The sequence below is a fragment of the Bombina bombina genome, chromosome 6, assembly GCF_027579735.1.
Source record: "Bombina bombina isolate aBomBom1 chromosome 6, aBomBom1.pri, whole genome shotgun sequence".
In the NCBI taxonomy this organism is placed as follows: Eukaryota; Metazoa; Chordata; class Amphibia; order Anura; family Bombinatoridae; genus Bombina; species Bombina bombina.
In genome coordinates this window covers 932,152,197-932,165,464 of record NC_069504.1, presented here as the reverse complement: position 1 = coordinate 932,165,464, position 13,268 = coordinate 932,152,197, and the positions used below count along the sequence as shown (strand labels likewise).

The following is a 13,268-nucleotide window of genomic DNA, read 5'->3' as shown; positions in this document are numbered from 1 at the left end:
GATTCGGATAGAGCATGCAATTTTAAGCAACTTTCTAATTTACTCCTATTATCAAATTTTCTTTATTCTCTTGGTATCTTTATTTGAAATGCAAGAATGTAAGTTTAGATGCCAGCCCATTTTGGTGAATAACCTGGGTTATTCTTGCTGATTGGTGGATAAATTCATCCACCAATAAAAAAGAGCTGTCCAGGGTCTGAACCAAAAAATTGCGTGGATGCCTTCTTTTTCAAATAAAATTAGCAAGAGAACGAAGAAAAATTGATAATAGGAGCAAATTAGAAAGTTGCTTGAAATTGCATGCACTGTCTGAATTACGAAAGAAAAAATTTGGGTTCAGTGTCCCTTTAAATCAATATGCACAATCTGGAGCTCATATTCCAAAAACAGAAGCAAAAACCAACATGCTGGAAATATACATGAGTTTTCAATTGAATGGCCAATGCAACTACCGTTAACTTTATAAAGGTAAAATTGAAGGTTGTTCTTGGCATTTATTCCTTCAATTGAAAACATTAAAATGTTTGTTTATTAAATATTGCAATATAAACTGTTGGAAAACAGTTTAAATGTATAACAATTAGATTTCCAAAAGTGATTACATAAACTTACAGTGAGTTCAGTGTAAGTCTGTGAAGTCATTATTTGAATGATAACTGTTTTTCAGTAAACATGTTTTTTTTTATATAAATGTCTGTCATATTCAAGTCTTTAAATCCATTTTTCAATATTTGATTCATGATAGAACAGTCTAGTTGGTGAACGCAAATGGACAGTCTAAACCAGAAATGTTTATGGTTTTAAAAGATAATCCCTTTATTACCCTTTCCCCAGTTTTTGCATAACCAACACAGTTATATTAATATACTTTTTACCTCTGCGATTAATTTGTATCTAAACCTCTTCTGACAGCCCCCTGATCACATGAGTTTTTATGTATTATCTATTGAACTACATTTTAGCCAACTAGTGTTGTGTTGTGCTGTCTCTTAAATAACTCACAATGTTATCTATAAAACACACATGAACTAGCAGTCTCCTGTTGTGAAAAGCAAATAAAAAAGCACTGTCTGTAGTGGTTTAGAAACAGGCAGAAATGTATAGATTTAAATTTTATAAAGTATTTTAATATTACAATGTTTGTTATGCAAAGCTGGGGAATGGGTAGTAAAGGCATTATCTATCTTTTTATGACTCCCTTTAACTTATACAAATGAATCAACTAATATCAGGAATTACATTTAAATGTGGACAACATTTGTTCTGATGTAAAATACCTCCTATATTGATCTCTTAAACTTATCAAAGTTTGTAAAATATAAAAATGTCTTCAAAATAATAAAACAACAAACAATGGTGTGTTGTTTATCACAAACTTATCACAGTAAGAGTTTTTTTCTTTTTGTTTTAGTTAGGAATAATCTCTTTATCTAATCGAGAGAATCTTCACTGCTTTTTAACATTTTCAAGCACACATGTTTTTTTTATAAATTTAGATGCTGACTTTTATCTGCACACCTGTTTTTAAATAGTGCCAAAAGTTATTTCAGACTGCTGTCCATGGTGCTATATAAGGAAAAAAAGGAAAGCAGTTTCCTTTGTTTCAATTTCTGGGTAATCACTTACGGTCCTTTTCTCAAAAACTCACAAGACTTGAGTGAAATTATAATGCAGCATTCACAGGGAAAATCACTGAATTCACTAAGAGAACTTGGAAGTTCTAGAGAGATAAAAGCTGCCTCCTATAGTAATGAGGCTCTCTGGGATAGAGAATCTCACAGGGGAGAGTGAAGTCATCAGGGGAGCCTCTGGCACAGATATAAAATGTCAGCAAATTAAACAGGAATGTTTTCACTACAGTTTAGCCTGTATTTTTTTCTACTTTAGTATATGTTACTTTTCTGTCAGTTAGAAAAATGTATTGGTAATTCACCTTCATACAAATGGTGAGATTAAACAATACAATTTGTAAAATATACACAAATAATACATAGTGTGATGCTAATGTGTTACAACGTTACAATGTAGCACTCAGAGCACAATCAGAATTTGTAAAGTCAAAATCCTAAATGCATTGCTGTATACAAAATTTAAATAGATTAAAAAATATAAAATAGAAATAACTAAGAATAAATGTAAGAAGCCTTTAAGGACAAATCTAAAGTAAATTAAAATGCAAAGCACAATGTGTAAATGTAACAAAACTCTTATGTCATACAGTGCTATATTATACTGTGCTTGTCTCTCCACATCCAGAAATGCAGGGAACACCCCTTAGGGAGTCAAATTTTGTTAAAATTTGCCTCTCTAAAATGTTGTGAAGGTTCTTGCAATGCTGGGAGATCATTTTAGGCAATCTCATCTGAGCAGAGAGCTTTAGAGAATCAGGCCCTGAGAATAAACAATAACTACACTGCATAAAAAAAAGCATTTAGCACTTGAGTTAAAGGGACAGTAAAGTCATAATTAGACATCCATGATTTAAATAGAGCATACAATTTTAAACAACTTTCCAATGTACTTCTATTATTTAATTTTCTTCCTTCTCATTTTATCCTTTGCTGAAAGGTTTATCTAGGGAAGCTCAGGAGCAGCAAAGAACCTAGGTTCTAGATGCTGATTGGTGGCTGCATATATATAGTGATTGTCATTAGCTCACCCATGTGTTCAGTTAGAAACCAGTAGTGCATTGCTGCTCCTTCAACAAATGATACCAAGAGAAGGAAACACATTTGATAATAGAAGTAAACTGGAAAGTTGTTTAAAATTGTATGTTCTACCTAAATCATGAAATAAAAGTTTTTGGGTTTCATGTCCCTTTCATTCTGAAAACTGTAGGAAAAATAGCTGCATTTGAAAAAGTCTATAAAACAGAAATGAGTCTATTATATGAATTCTATAGCTTCAGAAATGCTTGCAACTAAACTTTGAAGTATGCTGTCTATTAAAAAAGACAGTACAGCCTTTTTTAACTCTTAAAGGGACATTAAACCCACATTTTTTCTTTCATGATTTAGAAAGAGAATGCAATTTTAAACATCTTTCTAATTTACTTCTATTATCTAATTTGTTTTATTCTCTTGATATTCTTTGCTGAAAAGCATATCTAGATATGCTCAGTAGCTGCTGATTGGTTGCTGCACATAGAAGCCTCGTGTGATTGGCTCACCCATGTGCATTGCTTTTTCTTCAACTAAGGATATCTAAAAAATGAAGCAAAATAAATAATAGAAGTAAATTGTAATGTTGTTTACATTTGTATTCTCTATCTGAATCATGAAAAAAAAGATTTTGTGTTTAGTGGCCCTTTAAGTTTACACTGTTTCACATGCACATAGTGCTAATCTACAAGCATTTGCAACTTCTGATTGGTGCCTGTATTCTTTATACACAAATCAGAAAGTTGCACAACTCCACCTTTTGCTCAATCATGTTTTAGTATAAATGGCTAAGCAGACAGTACACTGAAAACTTGAAATATAAGGTAATATAGGTCAATAAAGTCCCCCCGTATAGTTTTCACTGAAAATCCATGTTAATATGTTAGATAAGATACTAATGCAAAATATATGCAGCTTGCTTTGATAACTTCCATTCCTTTATAAATTGTAAATGAAATAATACATGATAAGCAGTATGGTGCTTTAGATATCCAAGTGCCATGTAACTATCTTACGGCTAGATTCAGAGTTCTGCGGCCAAAGGGGTGCGTTAGCTACGCGTGTTTTTTTTCCCCCGCACCTTTTAAATACCGCTGGTATTAAGAGTTCACAGAAGGGCTGCGTTAGGCTCCAAAAAGGGAGCGTAGAGCATAATTTACCGCCATTGCAACTCTCAATACCAGCGGTGCTTACGGACGTGGCCAGCTTCAAAAACGTGCTTGTGCACGATTCCCCCATAGGAAACAATGGGGCCTTTTGAGCTGAAAAAAAACCTAACACCTGCAAAAAAGCAGCGTTCAGCTCCTAACGCAGCCCCATTGTTTCCTATCGGGAAACACTTCCTAAGTCTGCACCTAACACCCTAACATGTACCCCGAGTCTAAACACCCCTAACCTTACACTTATTAACCCCTAATCTGCCGCCCCTGCTATCGCTGACACCTGCATTTTATTATTAACCCCTAATCTGCCGCTCCGTACACCGCCGCAACCTACATTATCCCTATGTACCCCTAATCTGCTGCCCCTAACACCGCCAACCCCTATATTATATTTATTAACCCCTAATCTGCTGCCCCCAACATCGCCGCCACCTACCTACAATTATTAACCCCTAATCTGCCTACTATAATAAAGTTATTAACCCCTAATCCGCCTCACTCCCGCCTCATAAACCCTATAATAAATAGTATTAACCCCTAATCTGCCCTCCCTAACATCGCCGACACCTAACTTCAAGTATTAACCCCTAATCTGCCGACCGGACCTCGCCGCTACTCTAATAAATGTATTAACCCCTAAAGCTAAGTCTAACCCTAACCCTAACACCCCCCTAAGTTAAATATAATTTTTATCTAACTAAATAAAATAAATCTTATTAAATAAATTATTCCTATTTAAAGCTAAATACTTACCTGTAAAATAAATCCTAATATAGCTACAATATAAATAATAATTATACAGGGAGTGCAGAATTATTAGGCAAATTAGTATTTTGACCACATCATCCTCTTTATGCATGTTGTCTTACTCCAAGCTGTATAGGCTCGAAAGCCTACTACCAATTAAGCATACAAAGAGATTTAAAAAATAGAGAGAGTAGAAAATATTGCTGTATATTTAATCTTCGGTGCTACCCTTGGATAATAAATTTAAACAACAAAAAAGATAGACAAATATTGGGGCATCTGTAAATGTCCCAAAAAAGCAAGGGATAAAAAAAGCACACGAAAAGTTATTGTGAAACAATCCAATTTCTTTATTTAACTGTCCCACTTCACATTCAGTGTTTAATCTGTTCTTCCGGGCTGTAGTAGTTAGAGGAACTTCTTACAATTTAAAATACAAATTCAAAACAAAAGCAGTACATAAAGCTATCAAAAAATCTCAATCCCTATGCATACGTATGCAGACTAAAGAAATACTAGACTATAGGATAACATATGTGAAAATCATGCACACAATGTCTAAATACAAGACACTACTAAATTATCCTAAAATGTCAGACTCACAGCATACCATGTTGAAAATGAACAAAAACAACTTAACAGTCCATTTTACCACTGTTTAGTGTATATATGAAAGCCATATACTGAAAATACACAGCATGTGTCGGTAGATAATAGACCGCAACAGGATCTGCTGCACACTAGGTCAAAAAACCGATCCACAACTTGTATAATTTTAAGACAGTACTTATCTTCCAAAGTATAGTTGCGATGGTGCTTTTCCTTGCTGATCCGTGATTCCTCGGCGTGTGATGTAATCCCCAATGGGGGTGGTCAGCTCGTCACTGCAACTCCAATTGGTTCCTAGTACCTGAATCTGTATCCATTGGTCCAGGAGAAACCAAGTGAGAATAGACCAACCGCAACTCTGTATCTCCTTGTCAGGACACCCACGATGGGTATCAAGCTTTCTTGTTGACAAATGAAAGTACTTGGGAAATAAAGCACCGCTTTTTATAAGCTGTCCTCAGGCTCCAAAAGTCGATTCCTAAAGTCAGTTCACAGATACAACATCCATGCGCTATTGTTTCAGCGCAGATGCACAACTCCCAGGCTTGTTCTGTTTATTAGGATACTTCCAAAGACAGCAGTATAGGCTTTATAAAAAGCTGGATTGAGACTTCCACTTTAATGTATCACCACAGATACCTCAGACAGTATTTAGCTTATCCAAGGTGTAATACACATAGTGCCAACGCACGTTTCACCCCCCTCCAGAGCATGTGTCCCAGGGGTTCATCAGGGCATACTGAATCCATACCGGACATCCTCTTTATAGGACATACCTGATTACTCACAGGTGATTCTCATACACAGTCTCGCCCACATTTCGTTTAGAGAACTGTATCCTGTGAATAGCCAGGGGCCCTTAAAGGGATATTTATATACAAATAAATTACAACATTTATTTTAAATTCTGAAAAAGGAAGGTTTGAAAATAGTGACTGAGAATTATCGAAAGAAAAATGCCACTAATAGTATTCTCCATGCTAATAGTAGCCACCCTAATCATTTGAAAAGAGGAATACCATATGGGCAGTTCCTTCGCCTAAGAAGGAACTGCTCCTCACTTTCAAAATTTGACATCCATGCCCAGCAAATGAAGGAGAGATTCCTTCAAAGGGGATATTCAAACAAATGTCTTAAGAAATCCCTTTGGAAGGCTCGAAAAATGTCGAGGGATGATCTACTATATGGAGAAAAGATAAAAACTGAGGGAAATCAGATTAGATTTATCTCAATGTATAATGATCAATGGAACAATATTAGATTAGCTATGAAAAGGAATTGGCACATTCTCACCTTGGATGAGAAAGTGAGACAGGCTATAGGAGATATACCTCAAATGGCAGCCAGGAAGGCACAGAGCCTACGAGATAAGCTGGTAAAAAGTCAGTTTGTCAGAGGACCTTCTGATGCTGACTGGTTACGAAAAGATAAGGGAATAAAAGGTAGCTATCCATGTGGGCACTGTGTATACTGTGCCCACATGGATAGCACTAAACAATTCTCGGTGCAAGAAAATAAAGTCTTTGATATAAGATTCTTTTTCAATTGCAAGTCTGAGGGGGTGGTCTATCTCTTACGGTGTTCGTGCCCGGTCTTTTACGTTGGAAAAACTAAGAGGATGGTAAAGGACCGGGTACAAGAGCACAGAGATGACATCCTCTACTCTAGAGACACAAATGTTGCTAGACATTTCTGTGATATGCATAACAGCAACATAGATTCCTTAAAATTCATAATCATTGACAAAGGGATTACGAATGGACGAGGTGGTAACAACGATAAAGTCCTTTTACAGAAAGAGACTAAATGCATATATAGGCTGGGGACAAGATTACCAGTAGGTCTAAATGATAAATTGGAATATATAAGCTTTCTATAAGAAAGCAAAAACAAATCTGACAGGATGCTTGCCATTTATTTTGGAGTAATTTCTATGTGCAAATAGAGCTAAGACGTTACCTAGGAATGAGGGTGAAAGTTTAAAATGTTTGCTCAATAATGAAGATTTTTCATTCCTTGCACAATTTGAAAGTAGAATTTAAAATAAATGTTGTAATTTATTTGTATATAAATATCCCTTTAAGGGCCCCTGGCTATTCACAGGATACAGTTCTCTAAACGAAATGTGGGCGAGACTGTGTATGAGAATCACCTGTGAGTAATCAGGTATGTCCTATAAAGAGGATGTCCGGTATGGATTCAGTATGCCCTGATGAACCCCTGGGACACATGCTCTGGAGGGGGGTGAAACGTGCGTTGGCACTATGTGTATTACACCTTGGATAAGCTAAATACTGTCTGAGGTATCTGTGGTGATACATTAAAGCGGAAGTCTCAATCCAGCTTTTTATAAAGCCTATACTGCTGTCTTTGGAAGTATCCTAATAAACAGAACAAGCCTGGGAGTTGTGCATCTGCGCTGAAACAATAGCGCATGGATGTTGTATCTGTGAACTGACTTTAGGAATCGACTTTTGGAGCCTGAGGACAGCTTATAAAAAGCTTTTCCTTGCTGATCCGTGATTCCTCGGCGTGTGACGTAATCCCCAATGGGGGTGGTCAGCTCGTCACTGCAACTCCAATTGGTTCCTAGTACCTGAATCTGTATCCATTGGTCCAGGAGAAACCAAGTGAGAATAGACCAACCGCAACTCTGTATCTCCTTGTCAGGACACCCACGATGGGTATCAAGCTTTCTTGTTGACAAATGAAAGTACTTGGGAAATAAAGCACCGCTTTTTATAAGCTGTCCTCAGGCTCCAAAAGTCGATTCCTAAAGTCAGTTCACAGATACAACATCCATGCGCTATTGTTTCAGCGCAGATGCACAACTCCCAGGCTTGTTCTGTTTATTAGGATACTTCCAAAGACAGCAGTATAGGCTTTATAAAAAGCTGGATTGAGACTTCCGCTTTAATGTATCACCACAGATACCTCAGACAGTATTTAGCTTATCCAAGGTGTAATACACATAGTGCCAACGCACGTTTCACCCCCCTCCAGAGCATGTGTCCCAGGGGTTCATCAGGGCATACTGAATCCATACCGGACATCCTCTTTATAGGACATACCTGATTACTCACAGGTGATTCTCATACACAGTCTCGCCCACATTTCGTTTAGAGAACTGTATCCTGTGAATAGCCAGGGGCCCTTAAAGGGATATTTATATACAAATAAATTACAACATTTATTTTAAATTCTACTTTCAAATTGTGCAAGGAATGAAAAATCTTCATTATTGAGCAAACATTTTAAACTTTCACCCTCATTCCTAGGTAACGTCTTAGCTCTATTTGCACATAGAAATTACTCCAAAATAAATGGCAAGCATCCTGTCAGATTTGTTTTTGCTTTCTTATAGAAAGCTTATATATTCCAATTTATCATTTAGACCTACTGGTAATCTTGTCCCCAGCCTATATATGCATTTAGTCTCTTTCTGTAAAAGGACTTTATCGTTGTTACCACCTCGTCCATTCGTAATCCCTTTGTCAATGATTATGAATTTTAAGGAATCTATGTTGCTGTTATGCATATCACAGAAATGTCTAGCAACATTTGTGTCTCTAGAGTAGAGGATGTCATCTCTGTGCTCTTGTACCCGGTCCTTTACCATCCTCTTAGTTTTTCCAACGTAAAAGACCGGGCACGAACACCGTAAGAGATAGACCACCCCCTCAGACTTGCAATTGAAAAAGAATCTTATATCAAAGACTTTATTTTCTTGCACCGAGAATTGTTTAGTGCTATCCATGTGGGCACAGTATACACAGTGCCCACATGGATAGCTACCTTTTATTCCCTTATCTTTTCGTAACCAGTCAGCATCAGAAGGTCCTCTGACAAACTGACTTTTTACCAGCTTATCTCGTAGGCTCTGTGCCTTCCTGGCTGCCATTTGAGGTATATCTCCTATAGCCTGTCTCACTTTCTCATCCAAGGTGAGAATGTGCCAATTCCTTTTCATAGCTAATCTAATATTGTTCCATTGATCATTATACATTGAGATAAATCTAATCTGATTTCCCTCAGTTTTTATCTTTTCTCCATATAGTAGATCATCCCTCGACATTTTTCGAGCCTTCCAAAGGGATTTCTTAAGACATTTGTTTGAATATCCCCTTTGAAGGAATCTCTCCTTCATTTGCTGGGCATGGATGTCAAATTTTGAAAGTGAGGAGCAGTTCCTTCTTAGGCGAAGGAGCTGCCCATATGGTATTCCTCTTTTCAAATGATTAGGGTGGCTACTATTAGCATGGAGAATACTATTAGTGGCATTTTTCTTTCGATAATTCTCAGTCATTATTTTCAAACCTTCCTTTTTTCAGAATTTAAAATAAATGTTGTAATTTATTTGTATATAAATATCCCTTTAAGGGCCCCTGGCTATTCACAGGATACAGTTCTCTAAACGAAATGTGGGCGAGACTGTGTATGAGAATCACCTGTGAGTAATCAGGTATGTCCTATAAAGAGGATGTCCGGTATGGATTCAGTATGCCCTGATGAACCCCTGGGACACATGCTCTGGAGGGGGGTGAAACGTGCGTTGGCACTATGTGTATTACACCTTGGATAAGCTAAATACTGTCTGAGGTATCTGTGGTGATACATTAAAGCGGAAGTCTCAATCCAGCTTTTTATAAAGCCTATACTGCTGTCTTTGGAAGTATCCTAATAAATAGAACAAGCCTGGGAGTTGTGCATCTGCGCTGAAACAATAGCGCATGGATGTTGTATCTGTGAACTGACTTTAGGAATCGACTTTTGGAGCCTGAGGACAGCTTATAAAAAGCGGTGCTTTATTTCCCAAGTACTTTCATTTGTCAACAAGAAAGCTTGATACCCATCGTGGGTGTCCTGACAAGGAGATACAGAGTTGCGGTTGGTCTATTCTCACTTGGTTTCTCCTGGACCAATGGATACAGATTCAGGTACTAGGAACCAATTGGAGTTGCAGTGACGAGCTGACCACCCCCATTGGGGATTACGTCACACGCCGAGGAATCACGGATCAGCAAGGAAAAGCACCATCGCAACTATACTTTGGAAGATAAGTACTGTCTTAAAATTATACAAGTTGTGGATCGGTTTTTTGACCTAGTGTGCAGCAGATCCTGTTGCGGTCTATTATCTACCGACACATGCTGTGTATTTTCAGTATATGGCTTTCATATATACACTAAACAGTGGTAAAATGGACTGTTAAGTTGTTTTTGTTCATTTTCAACATGGTATGCTGTGAGTCTGACATTTTAGGATAATTTAGTAGTGTCTTGTATTTAGACATTGTGTGCATGATTTTCACATATGTTATCCTATAGTCTAGTATTTCTTTAGTCTGCATACGTATGCATAGGGATTTTTTGATAGCTTTATGTACTGCTTTTGTTTTGAATTTGTATTTTAAATTGTAAGACGTTCCTCTAACTACTACAGCCCGGAGGAACAGATTAAACACTGAATGTGAAGTGGGACAGTTAAATAAAGAAATTGGATTATTTCACAATAACTTTTCGTGTGCTTTTTTTATCCCTTGCTTTTTTGGGACATTTACAGATGCCCCAATATTTGTCTATCTTTTTTGTTGTTTAAAAATACCAATTAAGCATATTAGGTGATGTGCATCTCTGTAATGAGAAGGGGTGTGGTCTAATGACATCAACACCCTATATCAGGTGTGCATAATTATTAGGCAACTTCCTTTCCTTTGGCAAAATGGGTCAAAAGAAGGACTTGACAGGCTCAGAAAAGTCAAAAATAGTGAGATATCTTGCAGAGGGATGCAGCACTCTTAAAATTGCAAAGCTTCTGAAGCGTGATCATCGAACAATCAAGCTTTTCATTCAAAATAGTCAACAGGGTCGCAAGAAGCGTGTGGAAAAACCAAGGCGCAAAATAACTGCCCATGAACTGAGAAAAGTCAAGCGTGCAGCTGCCAAGATGCCACTTGCCACCAGTTTGGCCATATTTCAGAGCTGCAACATCACTGGAGTGCCCAAAAGCACAAGGTGTGCAATACTCAGAGACATGGCCAAGGTAAGAAAGGCTGAAAGACGACAACCACTGAACAAGACACACAAGCTGAAACGTCAAGACTGGGCCAAGAAATATCTCAAGACTGATTTTTCTAAGGTTTTATGGACTGATGAAATGAGAGTGAGTCTTGATGGGCCAGATGGATGGGCCCGTGGCTGGATTGGTAAAGGGCAGAGAGCTCCAGTCCGACTCAGACGCCAGCCAGGTGGAGGTGGAGTACTGGTTTGGGCTGGTATCATCAAAGATGAGCTTGTGGGGCCTTTTCGGGTTGAGGATGGAGTCAAGCTCAACTCCCAGTCCTACTGCCAGTTTCTGGAAGACACCTTCTTCAAGCAGTGGTACAGGAAGAAATCTGCATCCTTCAAGAAAAACATGATTTTCATGCAGGACAATGCTCCATCACACGCGTCCAAGTACTCCACAGTGTGGCTGGCAAGAAAGGGTATAAAAGAAGAAAATCTAATGACATGGCCTCCTTGTTCACCTGATCTGAACCCCATTGAGAACCTGTGGTCCATCATCAAATGTGAGATTTACAAGGAGGGAAAACAGTACACCTCTCTGAACAGTGTCTGGGAGGCTGTGGTTGCTGCTGCACACAATGTTGATGGTGAACAGATCAAAACACTGACAGAATACATGGATGGCAGGCTTTTGAGTGTCCTTGCAAAGAAAGGTGGCTATATTGGTCACTGATTTGTTTTTGTTTTGTTTTTGAATGTTGGAAATGTATATTTGTGAATGTTGAGATGTTATATTGGTTTCACTGGTAAAAATAAATAATTGAAATGGGTATATATTTGTTTTTTGTTAAGTTGCCTAATAATTATGCACAGTAATAGTCACCTGCACACACAGATATCCTCCTAAAATAGCTATAACTAAAAACAAACTAAAAACTACTTCCAAAACTATTCAGCTTTGATATTAATGAGTTTTTTGGGTTCATTGAGAACATGGTTGTTGTTCAATAATAAAATTAATCCTCAAAAATACAACTTGCCTAATAATTCTGCACTCCCTGTATTGTAGCTATTTTAGGATTTATATTTATTTCACAGGCAACTTTTTTTTTATTTTAACCAGGTACAATAGCTATTAAATAGTTAATAACTATTTAATAGCTACCTAGTTAAAATAATTACAAAATTACCTGTAAAATAAATCCTAACCTAAGTTACAATTAAACCTAACACTACCCTATCAATAAATTAATTACATACAAATACCTACAAATAAATACAATTAAATAAACTAACTAAAGTACAAAAAATAAAAAAAGAACTAAGTTACAAAAAATAAAAAAATAATTTACAAACATAAAAATATTACAACAATTTTAAGCTAATTACACCTACTCTAAGCCCCCTAATAAAATAACAAAGCCCCCCAAAATAAAAAAATGCCCTACCCTATTCTAAAATAAAAATTGAAAAGCTCTTTTACCTTACCAGTCCTTAAAATGGCTTTTTGCGGGGCATGACCCAAAGAATTCTGCTCTTTTGCCTGTAAAAAAAACATACAATACCCCCCCAACATTACAACCCCCCACCCACATACCCCTAATCTATCCCAAACCCCCCTTAAATAAACCTAACACTAAGCCCCTGAAGATCTTCCTACCTTATCTTCACCACGCCGGGTATCACCGATCCGTCCAGAAGAGGGTCCAAAGTCTTCCTCCTATCCGGGCGATGTCTTCATCCAAGTGGTGGCTGAAGAGGTCCATTATCCGGCATCTTCAATCTTCTTTCTTCCAGCTCCATCTTCATCCCACCGATGCGGAACATCCATCCTGGCCGACGACTTCCAGACGAATGACGGTTCCTTTAAGGGACGTCATCCAAGATGGCGTCCCTCGAATTCCGATTGGCTGATAGGATTCAAGTTCAATCCGATTGGCTGATCCAATCAGCCAATCAGATTGAGCTCGCATTCTATTGGCTGTTCCGATCAGCCAATAGAATGCAAGCTCAATCTGATTGGCTGATCCAATCAGCCAATCGGATTGAACTTGAATCTGATTGGCTGATTCAATCAGCCAATC

General features: G+C 37.5%; 1 protein-coding gene across 1 annotated transcript in view; it reads left to right on the top strand.

The window, feature by feature from the left end:
* Nucleotides 1-13,268, top strand: part of TENM2 (teneurin transmembrane protein 2) — a 1,369,502-nt gene that overhangs the window by 591,257 nt on the left and 764,977 nt on the right. The gene's annotated exons all lie outside the window — the stretch shown is intronic.